The 18,812-nt window shown below is 37.7% G+C and overlaps 1 pseudogene; it reads left to right on the top strand.

Moving 5' to 3' along the window:
- The window catches only part of LOC142340488 (uncharacterized), a 42,627-nt pseudogene that overhangs the window by 15,003 nt on the left and 8,812 nt on the right, over positions 1–18,812 (top strand).

Here is an 18,812-nt window from a genome sequence, read left to right as displayed (position 1 = left end):
CAAGAAAATCAGAATAATGCAACAGAGTTATTTCCAAACGCACAACCTCAAATTTCACAATCCAGGGGATCTGAAACATCAGGTTTGCCCAAGAATAATTCGGCCCAGCAAATATGCTTCCGACAACAAATTATTTTTGTCCCCCAAGCACCAAACGCCACTCTTCCTCCTTTTCCGACAACAAATCATCCAGCCCCCGCAATAAACGTTCCCCTGCACCCAAGAGCCCCACAAAGTCCAAACAATCAACAGCACAACTCCGAACCCGCTCATCCTAACGTCCTTCCCATTCCGAAACCAGTCTTCGCACCTAACCTCACTGCTCCCATCCCACACGCCCCTTTGATTAACCAGTCTCTCGTCAACAACAATTTTCAGAACATTAATAACCGAGTACACAAATTTGTACGTTCTGTTGCTCCTCCTTTCCCAAATATACCCAATATCCCTCTCGGCCAAAGTTTTGTGCCAAATATGAGTCATTGGCGTTTTCCGCAGCACAGACCGTCATTAGTCAACCAAGACATTACTACCGTAAATAATGTTGCTCCAAATGTACAGGCACACATCGCACCATCAGTTACTAATTTTCCACAACAAATATATTCGAATTCACCCCTTTTGATTGATATGCAATCACCATCCGGCACACATCAGGAAAACCCGATTGCAACTACAAGTAATATTGTACCTGGTCTGGCCACTCCGGTTTTTCAGCCAACATACCCTTATGTTGGGCCGTCTCCGTTGAGTTGGAGTGGTCAGCAGGTGTCTGCACCTGCCCCTCCGATACCGGACAATGCGTCATTGATTAAGGAGTTGGCTAACGCAATAAACAGCAAGAAAAATGACCCCTTGCCAGAATGGAAACTTGCTCAGTATAATGGCGATCCATTACAATGGCACGAGTGGTATGGTCAATTCAAAAGCGCGATTGACTCGCAAACGCTCACTGATGACGTTAAATTGACATACCTTAAGACACTCGTCACTGGTAAAGCAAAGATTGCAATCGCCGAGTTTGCTTACTGTGGTTTAATGTACAAGGATGCACTAAGGACTTTGGAACGTAAAGTTAGCCAGCCACAGGCAGTCGTAAGTGCACACTTGGATAAACTAAGCAACTTTCCGCCTCTTAAAATGCACAATAGTGATAACATCATTAACTATTCTGCAGCCATATCCAGCCTCGTTGGGTTTGCGCTTCCCTACTTAAACAAGCGGTACAGAATTTACCACCAAACATGAAAGAGTCATGGTCACTCCTTACGGTTAAGAAGCACTGGGTTAAGCCTACCCTCCTTGACTTTAACGACTGGCTTAAAAAAAGGCGGAGGCCCACGATCTTATGAAACAAAGCGCTACCAAGGCAAGGCATGAAGAGAACATCACTTTAGTAACAAAGACCAAAACAGCCTCAAAAGTGTTGGCATCAAACTCACAACAAAGGGACACATAGAAGCAAGTTCCATCTTCTTCCACAAACGCTTACTCTTGATGCATTGTATGCAAAGGTAACCACCGGCTATGGGAGTGTCGAGTTTTCAAGGAAAAGACTCCAACCCAGAGAGCTAAGTTGGTGGCGGATAACAAACTTTGCTTTTCGTGCTTAAGGGACAAGCACACATTCCGCCAGTGCCCTCAGCCAAGAAAGTGCCGAGCAGAGGGGTGTAATAGTTTGCATAACACACTATTGCTTGGAGCAGATAGGGTTTTCCCAACAAAACAGTCAACAAATCCCAATACTATCCAGTCTTCTGGCAACACGGGTCAAAGTAAAGCAACTATTAGTCAACAGCCGCCTAATAGGACCACAACAATGTCATCTGTTACTGATGTAAAGGGGCTCCTTCAGATAACGGAATAGCAGTTGGTCAATTCGTCCGGTTTAGATACCAAGGCTTTAGTTTTGTGTGATACCGCCTGCAGTAACTCTTGGGTGGCCGGTAGTGTCGCAGATAGACTCGGTTTGTACGGTAAAGCACTAAAGCTAACAGTCAAGGGTATTAATACTGAAGAAATAGTTGACACTAGGGTTGTTGAAGTTACTGTTAAACCAGGAAAACATCAAGATTTCGAACTATTTACCATCAACCCTTTCGTTAAGGAGAATCTGAACGTCGGCTCAGATATAATTAACGTACAGGCCCTGCAAGAGACTTACCCACACTTAGCAGTCCTCGATCCCGTGACATATTCCTATAAAGACATTGAGATGATACTCGGACAAGATGTCTATCACGCCATCCGCCCGTTAGAATACTTCTCTGCCGATGAGAAGCGCTCACCCACTGCCGTACGTTTACCCATAGGTTGGGTCTTAAGCGGTCCGTTACCATCAAGTTCGTGTTTAACCTCAACGTGCTTTAAAGTGAATATCGAATAGGACAATGAGATAGCAAGTCAAGTAAAGTCATGGTACGAAATTGAATCATTCGGAGCAAACAAGCAGGTCGACTCAAGATCTGCAGCAGACGCAAGGGCTCACGAAATTCTTGAGAGTACCACCATACACAATGGCCTAAGATACGATGTCGGAATGCTGTGGGCAGCAGACAACATCCAGCTCCCAAATAATTACTTCTCCTCCCTTGTGCAACTAAAATCGCTCGAAAAACGTTTGGCCAAAGATGAAGACCTTAGAGAGAAGTATACTAGTACCATCAAGGAAGACCTAAATAAGGGGTATGTATTTGAGGTTCCGGACGCTCACAAGGTTGAGAGCCGGTCCGATAAAGAGTGGTACCTACCCCACTACCCGGTTTTAAACCCGAATAAACCGGGCAGGGTGCGTAGGGTGCTCAATGGAGCAGCAAAATTTCATGGCGCCTCACTGAATAAATCTTTGCTCACTGGCCCTGATCTGCTCCAAAATCTTATTTACGTACTTATTCGCTTCCGACAACATCCATATGCCGTGTCTGCCGACATCGAGGGAATGTTTCTACAGGTTGGTGTATTACCATCAGATCAACCATCACTTCGCTTTCTGTGGCGAGAGGACCCCACAACTAACGTTGTAGTGTATCAATATACGCGCCATATATTCGGGGCTAAAGACTCGCCCACATGCGCCAACTATGCATTACAACGCACTGCGAGAGACAATGCCAAGTTTTACCCCGAAGCTGCAAAAGCCGTCCTTGAAAACTTCTACATGGACGATTATCTTGACTCAGTGGAGTCTCCTGAGAGAGCCATCAATAGATCGAAGGAATTGGTACATCTTCTCCATCTCGGTGGGTTCAAACTTACAAAGTTCGTAAGCAATGTACCAAAACTGGCTGACCGAAGTGATGGTTCCTCTCAATCTACTGAGCCCAAGGTTATTGTTTCATGTCAGGAGGATTCATCGCATGTGCTAGGGTTAAAATGTGGGATCACACTAATGACACTTTAGTTGTGAGTCGGGGTACAAGCTGCGCTATCACCAAGTCCCTCACGCAACGCTTGGTTCTAAGTCTTGTCTCGAAAGCCTTTGACCCCATTGGTCTTGTCGCACCTTTTACGGTCGGTGCGCGACTGCTCTTAAAAGACATCTGGCGTGTCACAGGACAACAATGGGATGACGAGCTCCCACAGGACATCGTTCAAAGATTTTTGGTTTGGAGTGCGGACTTACCAAGGCTTGAAAACATCAAAATTCCCGAAGTTACTTTAGTGGACCCTTTGATAATATAGAGTTGCATATGTTTGGTGACAGTTCGCAGGATATTTTATGTGCGGTCGCATTCTTGCGAGCCCGTGTAAAAACATCTACGGGCGAAGAAAAAACAGAGCTTGCGTTTGTTTTAGGGAAAGCGCGCGTGGCGCCAATGAAAGTAATGACTGTCCCAAAACTCGAATTACAAGCAGCTCTACTTGTCGCTCGACTGAAAAGGGAAATTACACAAGCACTTACGTAACTGTTAACCAAGTATTCATGTGGACAGATAGCACGACCGTTCTCCAATGGATTAACTCTAATGAAAAGCAACCAATCTTTGTCGCAAACCGCGTTTGTGAAATTTTGGAGTATACCAGCGTTGACCAATGGAACCACGTCGCAACTAAGGATAATCCAGCTGACGCTGGCACGCGTGGAATGTCCGCTGAGGTTTTGCAACTAAGCAGTTGGGTCAATGGTCCACATTTCTTAACTAACTCAAGTTTCCCTTTCGTACCGAACAAAGACGTCATTAATAACATCAAACTTGACGTTAACCAAGCAGTCATCATAGAAGACACTGTCTCTCTCGCTACATCTGTTAAAAAACAGACAACTCCCGTTCCGTCGTTATTCCCATTTGATAAGTTTAGTTCTTATCAAAAGTACTTGCGCATTGCCGCATACGTTCTCCGGCTTCTGCCAAAACATGCCGGCTACCGTAACCCCGATGGTAGCATTACTGACCCTACTGAGCTTGACGAAGCCGAGCGTCATCTACAGTACTTGGTGCAAGGAGAATCTTTTGAAGCCGAAAGAAAAGATCTTTTTGACAATAAATTCGTTAAACGGAGTAGCCGAATTGCTCCACTTTCACCGTTTATTAGTCCAAATGGGCTAATACGTTCCTCGGGCCGCATCAAGCACTTAATTGAAGTTGGGTTTAATGTAAAGTACCCAATCATCTTAGATGCACGTCATCCGTTTGTAGAAACGTTCCTTGAACAGACGCACGTAAAGCATTATCATCAAGGCGTTGAATACCTGAGATCAGTTGTGCAGGAACACTACACAATACTGAAACTAAGATCATCCTTGCGTTCCATCAAAGCACACTGCCTGAGATGCCGAGAATTCCAAGCTGTAACTATGCAACCAATCATGTCTGACTTACCTAAGGAGAGACTTGCTTACCAGTCTCCTCCCTTCACGAACACTGGCGTTGACTACTTTGGGCCATTCTATGTTACTGTCCGCCGTACTACTGAGAAAAGGTGGGGCTTCCTCTTCACCTGTCTCACTACTCGCGCTGTCCATGTCGAGATAGTTACATCCATGGACACCAGTTCTTGTGTTATGGGAGTTGAGCGGTTTGTGTCACGTAGGGGTACACCTGCCATGATTTGGTCGGACAATGGCACTAACTTTATTGGAGCGGAGAAAGAACTCCGAGAAAGTATTGAAAAGTGGAACGTTGTCAACATTGCAGCTGAGCTCATCAACCGGTTCACTCGTCCGCCCGCTTGTAAAACTTGTACCAGTTTTCGCAACATCTTCTTCCGGGCCGGAGGATGTTACGAAGTAAATGAGCGAATAATATTAACCAATCAGAATTGAGTATTTAGATTTGAATTTAAATGCGTGTAAAACGTTCTAATATAAATAGAAAGTTCCGAAAAAGTTCATTTAACCTAATTTTAAGTAAATATAACCACTATACGTATCGATTAAGCTGGTGTTCGGCTTAATATTTTTAGGTTTTCTAGACAATTGCCGATTGAATACGAACTGATTTTGACGTCAATGACATCAGACGAAAAAACCTGTTAAATGAACAACAAAAAATCTTGCCGTCTAAGTCTCACTTGTTACATTGAACTTGATAATGCTTATACGTGGTTAGCTAATACGTTGTCTTGATCTACCAATGCTTATACGTTGTTATGTGCGTCCAAATAGATTTGTCGTTATATATGAAAAAACACTGAATTGAACTCCCGAACTACAGTTTGTTATTTACTGAGTTAATATCAACCATGGGAACACTGGACCTCGACTATTTCCAGAAGTTCTGAGCAATTCCGAGACATATGAACCATTACTTAAAATCAAAGATAAAATTTAATAATTTTGTAGTAAATGTTGCGATATGACTAAAAACTCTGAAAAGTTTTAAAAGCTATATCTTCTATTGACATAATCTGATCTTGGTTATATTTTTTAAATTTCCATTAAGTTTTTGCTATAAAATTTATAATAATTTTTGGAGGTATATTCAAAAGTTCAGCAAAGATTAAGTACTTTACAACTACAATTTTTCAAGAGAACACCCTGCAAACCAAATGTCCTTCTAATGCTGTTTCTAGTAAATGTGGCGGCATTTATCTCTGTTTGCCAATTTTGAGACATTTAATTTCTTATCTGTCCCCTTCCAGCCGACTTTCCAACCAAGTGTAGCAGGTGAGGCCGAAAATGATAATGAATTTGACTCCGCTCCGGGTCGAGGTTTTGTCAAAAAATAATGTAAGATTAGCGGTGATTAGCGGTGAAAAAATATTTTTTCACCGCAAACCGCCGGCATCTTTTAGCGTTGAATGCGGTAAAAGCGGTGAATTTTTGCAAGATTTGCGGCTTTTAGCGGTGAAAACTTTTTTCACCGCATTCAGAGGAGTTCTCACAAAAAAAGAAAGGCCCGTACACGGGTTCGAACCACTCACCTCCTGCATGTCACAAACTTCTTATTCCACTGCCCCATTTGTCACCTACTTCAATGACACTTCCTGTTAATTTAAGATAAGCGTTGAAATTAGCGGAGAATATTTGTAAAAATTGCGATTTTAGCTTGGAAAAATTTTTTTCACCGCATTCTGATGATAGCGCTGAAAATTTTTTTCACCGCAATCTGCTGGTAGCGGTGAAACGAAATTTTCAACACTTAAATATTTTTTGTCACCGCATTCATCGCATTGAGCACAAATCTTACATTTTTACTCTAACTCACCGCAATTCTTACATCTTTAAGTGATTTTTAGCGGTGACACCTCGACCCAGAGCATTGTATGTGGGTATTCTAAGTGTTCGCTGTAATCACCACATTCAGAAATAAGACATTTTGGCAATGGGCGGCGCAAGCGTCTACTAGGCATAGGTCTCAATCTGGCTCACTATAGATTTGCTAACTACTATCTTTAATTCTTAAGTTTCTTAAAGAATTAGTTACCGATGAAATAGAAAAAAAATAGAAAATTTGAGAAGGATTAGATCACAAAGTGAGATTTATTCTTTAATTAAAAAGGGGCATTAGGTCTTAGTTTTAACAATTATCCATCTTGCTGCAGCATGAAGCTGAAGATAGTGTTTGGTGATCAATTAGGAAAAAAACAAATTTTTATTGCTCCTGATAAAAAAATTCCCGCCTAAATGAGGAGAGAAGATATGCTTTTCATGCTCAGAAAAAAATGAAAGAAGTAGAGAGGCTTCAGTCGCGCTCGTTCTGTTTTCCTTCAGCTAGCAATCTTTATAATCGTACGTCTTTAAAATTAGTCAACATGAATGCTAATCACGAGACTTATGAACAGCTCCGAATGACTTCTTAGGTCAAGTATGGAGCCAACTAATAACCGCCTCTTAGTCTACGTTTCGTTTCTTAGGTTTCATTGTGATGACGCATATTAACAGCGGATTGTACGGAATTCTGTCATTGAAATAATTAAGTTTGCGTTTCAGGGCTTTTTAATTGCTATGTGGATTGTACGGATAATTGAATGTGGATTGTATGGAATTCTGTCATTGAATTAATTAAATTTGCGTTTCAGGGCTTTTTAATTACTATATTAAACGTTACAAATACAATGGCAAAAATTCAGTTATCCCCACTTTCATCGAGCAGGTCATACTTAAGACGGTTATTGAAGTTTTCTCCAGTTGGTCGTCGAAAAGTCAAGAAGGAGCATAAATGGAGAAAACATATAGTCTTTGAATAAGATATTCAACAAATTGCGTTATGGTCAGATTTTTTCAAAAACGAAGGTCTCCGTGTTTTATAAACTTTTCAAATTAAACTCTGTGCACATTTTGGTAATTGACCCGGAAATTGTTTTCGAAGTGATTTGCAGAAACGTTTAATGTATATACATCAATAAAACTCAACAAAACAAAACAAATTAGCAATAGCGATATATTTTTTCATCTCCAAATAACTGTAACCGAGCAAAGATAATATAGTCATTATTTTTCACTAATTGAGATAGTATAACTCTTTCATTAAAAAAATACAAAAAACGGTCATCAAAGTTCATCATAGGAAAACAAAAAATTGCCTTTTTTCAATCTACGCAGAGGAATTTACATAATTATCAACTTTTAAATCATGAACATTTGAAATTGTTGGGTTCTGCTACCATACCGTGTTTTAAAACAACATTAAAAAGTCTTTAAAAAAATTTGAAATTAGATCGGGATATGATTTCGCTTTTTTATTGAAAGCTTCCAACTATTATTTTCCTGTGCACGTTCTACAATAGCATTGGTACTTAAATTAATGAACCTGTACAATTAAATTTGACAACGTTTGCTTAAATTGTTTCTCCGGTTCTGCTGATAAAAATGTTTGTTCAAATGACCGTTTTCTTAGCTGCAAAAAGATCCAGGAATCTGCTCAGTCGTAACATCAGCATAAAGATGGCGATACCCGTATGGAAATGCTACAAGACATTTCCTGTTGACTATCTGATATTTTGCAGATTTTTTTTTTAAAAAAATCAAAAAGTCCTCCTCGTTACTTCAACAAACTAAACAAGCTAAAATTGTTTACCAACTTTTATCTTGAGGAATCTATTTCATAAAAACTTTAAAATACTTGTTTCTTTATAGATTAATCCGATCTGTTGATATATACATCATTCTACTAATTTTTTTCCAATTTTTCTGTTTGTTTGTAGAAAAAGAATAACAAAGAAGATTTTAATATTCAGCCTAAGATTGTTCACTTTTGTATTTGAAGTGTTTAACAGAAGGGGTCTGATGAAGAAGATGAAAAAATCTGCTTGGATGGCTACATGGCATGTCCTGGTGACTATCTGTGTGCTGTTGCATGTGATGGTATCAGAGAGTGTATTTACAGTTTCGGTGAGTTACTTTTGACACTCACGCTGTCAATTAATGCATTTTATTTAGTAAAACAGAATCGATCCGAATCGTTTTATAATGATTATTTACGCCAAGGTCTAGACCTTCGACTTATTAAGACTCGATAATTTTAACGCGTAGAGCTCTTATTGACTAGAAGAACACATTTGAAAAACCTGGGTGCTCCAGAACTTCAAGCACAAAAGACATTAAGCTTGAAATTTTCTAAAATTCCATTGTGAGCCCTAAATTATTACTTTTGACATATGAAGCACAAACCTATAGCTCAACTGCTACCCTCAAACTGGGTAGCAATTTAAAATTTACATGACTATAAAATTGCTTTTGGATCTTTTCCATTTGTCCCCTTGCCCCCCCCCCCCCCCCTCAGTACATTGTGCAACCCCCAGTTACACGTGCCATTATATAGTAAATCATTATGTAAAATTATTGCAAGTGCGTCACGGGGTGCAAATAATACGATGCACCCAATAAGCTGGGGGGGGGGGGCACAAAAGAAAAGATCCTTACTTTTGGTAACAACTATCTGTTAACGAGACCAACGTTATCAACTCACGCCAATATTCTTTGTTTTCATTTTTGGTTATCTAACCAAATGTTGAAATGTCTAACCTTTGTTATTCAAGAAATTTAAGTCTTTATTTTTTAATATATTCTGTTTTACACATCCCTTCTTGTTAGGAATATAGATTTTGCGCTCCCCAATAATCGTGCCATATCTTTAAATAGTACTATGCTATAAAACAAGACATACATTTTAACCGGATCATAGGAATTCCGTGGGGTTGATGCAGAAAAGAGAATAGATCCAAATTTTGTTCAAGTAACCAAAGATTTTAATATTGTCTCTCCACCGGACGCGCTGGTGTAAGGTAGCTAATTTATGAGGACTACTAAACTTTGAGGACTGAAGTAGAACATATGTTTTCCTCATTTTAGAATTCAATGATAGTTACTGATATAATACATATTATTTTAAAATAGGTTTCAGAGTCTGCTCTGCACGTGGCACTGTTTAGTATAAAATAAACGGTTTTATTGCAAGTTTTATCAAAATAACTTCTACAGGACTTTTGCAAGCTTTTACGTAATTATAGTACGCTCGGGCAAAACATTTGAGCGAGTGCTCAAAATAGCCATATTTCTTGCAAGGCTCCTGCAAAGTTGCTCATTTTTGAAGAAAGGTATGGGGACTGTTGACGTCGAAATCTTTGGTTCGTTGCAAAAGTTCCTCAGAAGGAAAAAGAACACGATTCTCGAGTACAAACCAAGTTAGAGACTCACAAATTAATTAAAAGATTATTAACATTTCTTAAACTGATCCAATTGAATGCCTAAAAATTTAATCCAAACCCTTAAAATTCGTAATCTAATAAACAAAATTGTAAAACATCACATCAAATGGTGCCTTCTTGTTCTTCTAATTTTCTTCTTTTTAAAAAAATGTTTAGAATGCTTTTTGCTGGAACAGATATAACCTTGTTATGTGAACGAACAAGTAGAGTAAACAAAGCAAAAGAGCATATTCGCCTTGATTTTTTTAACTAAAATATGAAATTGACTGTATTCCTTATATAATGCCTTACAAAATAACCGTCAACTGCAAGATCCTTTCAAGATAATTAGGTATATTGGTTGGGCTCATTAAAATTTCTACTGACAGCTATCGATATGTATTTTCATGTATGTATTGAATGATTGCAGTGTCTTGTGATATCCACTTGGAAATTTGATTGGTGGTCTTGATGATAACAGTAACTTGACATGATAGTTAAAATGCGCTTTAACTTTACGCATAAAATCAAAAGAAAAAACGATTTCCAAAATATTCGAAGTCTATAAACATATATCCTATTACTACAACTTTGACAGAAATATTAAACAATGTCATGTTTTTTGGCCAGCGGGAAAAAAAGTTTTATGATCTCAAGTACACACAGGAACATACAGCTACAAACACGCACACACACTTTCTCTCACACACAAACTCCAGCACAGACAAACAAGTACTCGCCCTCAATTATACTTTCAATCACTCACCCACTCACTCATCCACTCATTCTCACAAACTTTTACCTTTTCCCTCAATCACTCACCCACTAACTCACTCATTCACTCAATCACTCCCTCGCTCGCTCGGTCATCATGTTTTCAATTACTCAATCAACTATCTACTCACAAACACACGCACGCACGCACAAAAACACTCACAGACCAATGTCAAAAATTAAAAAAATTAGGCAAAAAATTTTTGATAAAGATAACATTAATTTGATAATCAAGTGGCTTGGTCTACTTCTATATCATTATGTTGAAACAATTTTTAACAGTCGTGCAGGAAATTTAGATCTCATTCTAAACAAATTATCCTACACATTTAGATCTTTTTCTAATTCAATAAAACGTGTCCTCGATTTTGTCTGGACAATAAAGCGTGTCCTGGAATTTGACTGGAAAATAAACTGTATCCTGGAATTACGCTTGCAACCATAGCAGTATTTTGTCTTCAACTTCCTACAACGTTAAGGACATGTAGCACAATTAGGTAACCTTTTCATAAGTCCAGCAAAAAAGGTTTTGACTCGACTTAAGAAAAGAATTTGCCTCGACCGTCAATTTGCTATGGTCCTCGACCGTTCGATCTAATTCAATTTTTACTCTCCCACCGCCTGTGATTAATAGTTGTTTTTGTATTTCCATTTATAGAATAAGTAAATATTAAAAGTTATTTGATCAATAATATTTTATATTGCAGATGTTTTTGTTATTCATTTCTTATTGGTAATACAAGGTCGCCAAACGTACACTTTTACATAGTTCTGGCCTTTTGTGAACATATGTGACGTTGTTTTGTCACAATTTTCCACGTTTTGAATAAAAGTTGAAATGTGAATGAATGTGCCCGTGAGACGCAGGCGAGAATAACCGAATTCCGAAGCAATTACAGACATTTAACGTACGCAGTGCAGTATTCACGAACGATGACATCAATTTCCATATTTTGAGGTTGATTTTTACTTGTGCTTCAATCAAAAATTGAATGATGGCTCACAGTATGTTTGGTAATTAGATAATTATGTTTGGTAATTTGATAATTAGGTCAACACGGCTTTGATCAACACCGCTTTGTTTTAGTTGACCAGTTATCACAAATTTGGACTCATCGGTTAACTATGGACGTTCAAATAAGGATGGTAATTGGATAAAGTTCTTGAAAGGAGGCTAATATGGATCTAAAAACATAAAATGGTAATAAAAAATACATGAAGATATGTTGCGCTCAAGCAATGCTCTCAGTTATTCGAAAATTTCTGATGCTTTGTCCATTTTTTTTGCTCTTTCACTTTACTTATCTATCTTTCACTATCTTTGTTTACTCTATATCATGCTGTTAAATTTTAAAATCTTTCATTGACTATTTTAATTAAAGTCCCTCAGCTGTGATTAACACAACTTTTGTTACACAACTGCATAACCAACCTTCTTATAGGAACCCCATCATTGGTATGCATCTGATCTTCTGCTCACAAATGCGGCAGTCTTTTTTCAGGGACTTTTATAAAAAAATTCAATGACTATTATTTTTATTCCAACTTTTTAATAGAGTTCACCAATAATTTCAACTGATAAATAGTTATTCTAATTACAGTCCTTCAGCTGTGGATATGAATAAAAGACATCTTCTGAACAATCGTTGAATTAGCAAACTCGAAGGAAGTTTTTATTTGTTGTCAGGAATGAGTGAGTCAATCTTTTGTGCTCACAATTGCGGGAGGTTTCACAGAGGCACTATTTTTGTTATTAATATCATATCTACTTTTCCTTAATGCACGTCAGTTATTTGTGGTAGTTATGTTTCTCTGTAGTGTTATTGCTATTGTTATCAATTTTTACAATTATTAGCAAAATTGAAGAAATCTTAGCCGAAATTCCGGAAAATGTGAGTAAAAACATCGGAAATACGTCAATTATTCACAAAACTTCAACCATCGATAACTCCCTGTAAAATACGCAATTCAAAAAAAATCTTTTTAATTCCATATTCTACGCTGAAGGGGCTTTTTAATGATACCACTCACAACTCTTTAAGATGAATATGTCGATCAGTGAAAATTGGCTGACAAAAAACCCATTTGAGTATATAGTTCCTCCCCCCTCAAGTGGGTCGGAAAAATTAGCTTCGAATTTAGCTAGGGTCCTCGATCAAGTTCTTTAAATCAATTTTTATCATCCCCCAACTGAAATTAGTAGATATTTTATTATTTCCGTGTCTAGAATGTACAAAAATAGTATTTATTTTATCAATGACGTTTCATATTGCTGATGATATTTTTATTCATTTTCTATTGGTAACATTAGGTTGCCAAAGGTACACTTTTACCAGTTTTCTGGCCTTTTGTGAAAATATGTGACCTTGTTTTGTCATATTGTTATGTCATAATAATTCACGTTTCGAAAAAAAAACGTTCAATTGTGAATGAATGTGCCAATGAGATGTGGACTATAGTAACAAAATGCTGAAGCCATTTCAGGTTTTTTTCCTAAGCAGTGGTCACGAAGTTACTAAATTTGAGTTTGATTTATGTTTAGCCTTCATTAAAAATCGAAATATGGCTTACAGTACTTTTTGTATTTGATAATTAGACGAACACTTTAGACGTTTTGATCAACGCCATTTTGTTTTAGTTGATCAGTTTTAACACATCTGGACTCTTTGGATAAATATGGACGTTCAATTTAGGATGTTAATTGGATGAAGTTCTTGAAAGGAGGCTAATATGGATATAAAAACATAAAATGGTATGAAAAATACATGGAGATATGTTGCGCTCAAGCAATGCTCTCAGTTATTCGAAAATTTCTGATGCTTTGTCCATTTTTTTTGCTCTTTCACTTTACTTATCTATCTTTCACTATCTTTGTTTACTCTATATCATGCTGTTAAATTTTAAAATCTTTCAATGACTATTTTAATTAAAGTCCCTCAGCTATGATTAACACAACTTTTGTTACACAACTGCATAACCAACCTTCTTATAGGAACCCCATCATTGGTATGCATCTGTTCTTCTGCTCACAAATGCGGCAGACTTTTTTCAGGGACTTTATATAAAAAAATTCAATTACCATTACTTTTAGTCCAACTTTTTAATAGAGTTCACCAATGATTTCAACTGATAAATAGTTACTCTAATTACAGTCCTTCAGCTGTGGATATGAATAAAAGACCTCTTCTGAACAATCGTTGAAGTAACATACTCAAAGGAAGTTTTCATTTGTTGTCAGGAATGAGTGACTTAATATCTTGTGCTCACAATTGCGGGAGATTTCACTCAGGGAGGTTTATACAAAAAGTTTAGTTTTCAATATACTGTACTTTTCATTAATACAAGTCAGTAATTTTTAGTAGTCATGTTTCTCTGTTGTGTTTGTTGTCATTTTTTGGCTATAGAATCCATTACGTCTTTAAGGGACGATAGCTTCAATTCTTTCTAATAGCTCTACCAGTCTGAAACAAAAGCTGATTAGGTTAAACAAATTAATGATTGATGCATTGAAAATGACGCAAAGTAAGCACTAATACAGCACAAATTAGACATTTTATTTATAGAGATAGATTACGCAGGTTGCGAATCGCTGGGTATCGATTATGGAAATTGCGGATATTCGTTGCTTAAAAATTCTTGAAATTAAGATAATGTATTTGTGGACAAATACAAACGCGGAATATGTTTACGTTTATTTTGAGTTCTCGTGAAGGCAATATGTGCAATATAGTAACGACATTCCGTCACAATTATCCAGTATTGACAAATTTTGAGCATTGCGGATAAATTTGATTATTATACCCAATTTTAACGGATTTGAACTAGTTTTTCCTACTGTCAGTGCTGTCCACTCACACTTTTAAGCCTAATCCTAAAACATGGGCGCGCAAATGTTCCACTTTGTTTGTTAGGGTTGCTGGCTCGATTGTAGTAAAAAAGCGAATCTGAAGCTTCCATATTCTGGAAATGTGCTTTCGCATAGGTTATGACGAATCAGCGGAGGCCGGATGCAACTCGACAGCTTGTGGGACAAACCTGGAGGCAACTCTGATCGAACAAATTTTTACCTCCGATAATTATCCAGAACCATACGCGGCTCACTCCAGGTGCGAATGGGTTATAACAACGAACATTCCAGACCATCGGATCCAGGTGACGTTTGACGAGCTGGATATCGAGGGAGATCCAAAAAAATGGTGCCCGGACTATCTAGAGCTGTTCGATGGACCTTCAAGTGAGTCAAAGGTTCTGAAAGTTAACGAACATGATCGAAGAATTTGTGGTATTGTGTTGCCCAACCCTGACTCTTATTTTTCCATTAGTAGTTCGATGTCTATTAAGTTTGTGTCTGATGGCGCTCTGAACATGCAGGGTTTCAAGTTGATATACAAATCTGCTCCAAAGAAAGAACCAGAAGAGAGCAAAGATTATGGGTCAATTGACTATGACTACCAGAATGATACAGCAGTGATCGACAATAGAACAGATTACGATTCTGTCGCAGACCAAGAAAACGGTACCCGTGTAATTAAGGAATTATTAAGTTGTTATGATTGTTTGGCCAGCTATGGTCATTTGATAACAAATATTTGGTTCAATAAGTTGTATTTTTAACACATCATCGTTTACTTTTTGTGCGTGGAGCTCAATTCTCATCACGTGCAGGCGCGCGATCTTCTGCAAAGGAGCGATCGAAAGCGCGTGATTAGAATTGAGCTCCGTCCTTTCTTGTGCGCATAAGTGTCATGCCATTTATGCGCCCAAAGTTACCAGTCTGGGTAACCCTACACCTAATCAGAAACGCTTAGAATGACTGTGAGACTGCTTGATTCTCAGTCTCCTAATATTTCAGTGCTGCAATAGTTTTTATATACAATTTTTGGGATTAAATTGGAATGGAATTTTCAAACGCTGTATAAATTGTACATAGCATTGCATAAGTACATACGGCGCTTGAGAGACATTCAATCCGGCCCGTAACTTATTACAACAACGAAGAGTTCTTTGTAAGATTAGCGGTTTTTAGTGGTGAAATTACATGTTTCAGCGGTGAAATGTGGTGATCTTTTGTAAGTTCACCGCTTACTCTAGTGGTGAAATTACATAGATTCGAGGCTTAGAAGAAAATGTCAAAAAGATGTAAGATCAAGGGGTAATTTTAGTGTGGGGGGGGGGGGGGGGGAGGTGGGGTTAAAAATAACAATTCTTCCCCGGGTCGAGGTGTCACCGCCATTCAACGTAAAATTATGTAAGATAAGCGGTGAATACGGTGAAATTACATAAATCAGGCGGTGAATGCGGTGAAAAAATCTTTATCGCCTGGTAGCGTTGAAATTACATAATGTCACCGCTGAATTTAACCGGTGAAATTACATAAATCAACCGCTTTGAAAAAAAATGTCCAAATTATGTAAGACAAGCGGTGAATGCGATGAAATTACATAAATTCGCAGCTTAACTTAGTGGTGAACTTACATAAATTCACCACTTAGAAAAAAACTGTTAAAATTGTGTGAGATCAGCAGTGAATGCCATGAAATAAAACAATTTCGCCTCTTAACTTAGTGGTGAAATAACATAAATTCACCGCTTAGAAAACGCATCGAATTGTTCAATGAACTTAAGATACATATATAAAAAGACGCACGGAAAATTTACCACAATTAATCATACATCTTTTTGAAAGTTTTTTTAAGCGGTGAATTTATGTAATTTCACCACTTGAGTAAGCCGTGAACTTACATAATTTCACCGCATTCACCATATTTCACCGCCTACCATACAAAAGTTCAACGAGTATGTTTTACATAAAGGAGAGTGAATTTGATTTTAATTCAAAACAAATTTGCAAGATTTTAGCGAGAAGTGGCGCAGTGGAAGAAGAAGTGACTGACATGCAGGAGGCGAGAGGTTCAAATCCGTGCAAGGACGGTAACTTGTAGCAAGCGGTGAAATATGGAGAATTTTTGTAAGTTCACCGCTCACCCTAGTGATGAACCAACATAATTTCACCGCATTCACCGCTTTTCACCGCAAAATTATGTACGAAATTTGCGGTGAAAAAACCAACTTTTCACCGCTTATCTTACATATTATTAAAATTCTTTTCTTGACCTGGGTCCCTTACTCCATATTAATTTCACCTCAATCACTGCTGATCTCACACAATTTTAACACTTTTTTCTAAGCAGAGAATTTATGTAAGATCACCTCTATGTTAGGCGGTGAATTTATGTAGTTTCCTTGCCATCAACGCGTATGTCACAAAATTCGGACATTTCCTCAGAGAGGTGAATTGATGTATTTTCACCGCTAAATTCAGCGGTGAAGTTATGTAATTTCACCGGTACCAGGCGATAAATTTGATTTCGCCGCATTCACAGGTTGATTTATGTAATTTCATCGCATTTACCGCTTATCTCACAAAATTTCCTGCAATCACCGCTTATCTTGTATAAGTTTGCGTTGAATGTTAGTGAATCCTTGACCCCGGTAGTCACAAAGATATCTTCTGAACATTCGATTTGAAAAGATTGGCTTCTTACAAAACTTCACATTGAAATTTACTTGCATCCATACATAATTTCAATCGAGTAAAAACCAGATCATTTTGGGTAACGCAACTTTCGATTTTTAGCAATCATCATGGAAAATTTAACGTACACGAAATTTCTTTTTAGTCTGTATATTTTATTCAGGTGTTTCAGAATTTCTTTGATCAAAAATGAGTTTAAAAAAAGCTCGGTTTTTTTATCTACCACCCATAAATCCAAGGTAAGTCAATCTGGTTATTTGTTCAGTTGTTATTGAGAAGGATTGCTTTTTGGGAGCGCTTTTTAGTGTTCCTTTGGTGGTGCGCTCTTACCATCAATGAAAAAAACTTTGAACAGAATAAAATCTGATTTATCAAACTTTGCAACCATAATTTATCAAAATAAGGACTCTGTTTGAACTCATGCAGAAGAAGAGACAGTGTCCAAAAAACATTTATTAAAGCACACAGAACCACTTGTCCTGCTAGTGTAGGACAGATCAAAAGTGGCCGCGCAAAGAACTCCGAAGTATACGGACCGGCTCAGTAGCTTTGACAAGCTAGAGTGATAACTGGAATAACTAGAGCGAAAGTTCGAGTCGTAGCAAAATCAACTTACTTGCGCATTTTGTATTTTACATTCGATTCTGAAAAAATCGGCATTTGTACTAATGACGAGAAATTGCTGCCGACATCAACAACAATCAGAGTGCGTTGGCCAAACTGTTAACGAATTCAGAACGAAACAAAGGAAGCAGTGGAAGATGGTTCGAGTCAGCGCAATAGCTTGCAGTCTTTTTTTAGTTCATTTTTTCTTCTTAATTCCAGTTCCTATATCGTAGAACAGCTATCAAACAATAACTTATTGCTAGCCGCTTGCTTGGATTCGGGGCAAAATATCAAAGAAACAAGGTGTCCTGTCCTAATCTCGCAGCGAAGCCGGCTGCTCGCCTTGTAAATTCGGGGCCTAGCTGAAAAAGACACATAGAAAAACATCAACAGATTGCTCAGCTTTTTATCAATAGCAAAAACTCAAAATCAAAGTTATTCAAAAAAATTAATCTTAATCAATTGGCATCCTTTTCAACCAAGACAAATTTCTTAGTTTCAACATTCACTCCACTGATTTTTTTAAATCACAGTTAGGTTATATGTTATTCTACTCATGACATAAATTAGTGCTATGCTCAGTTTGGTTCAGTAATTCTAAGGTTTAGGTTAGCATTGCACTTTCTATAGATATTTATTTTTCCTTCTTTAACTCTTTGTATTTTTCTAATTGATACAATTTTCTTTTTTTAAGGTTCAGTTATTAACTGCTGCAACTGCCATGTTTTGCATCATCCTTCATTTCTTTTTAATGCATCTTAACGCTTGTCTTCCTAAACATAATTCCCCTTTTTTACCGCTACAATAGTGAGTTGAAGCGCAGAAGTCT

Source organism: Convolutriloba macropyga, chromosome 5, assembly GCF_964194025.1.
Source record: "Convolutriloba macropyga chromosome 5, txConMacr16.3, whole genome shotgun sequence".
Taxonomy (NCBI): Eukaryota; Metazoa; Xenacoelomorpha; order Acoela; family Convolutidae; genus Convolutriloba; species Convolutriloba macropyga.
The sequence above is the reverse complement of the archived record's forward strand: the minus strand, read 5'-3'. Positions and strand labels throughout refer to the sequence as shown.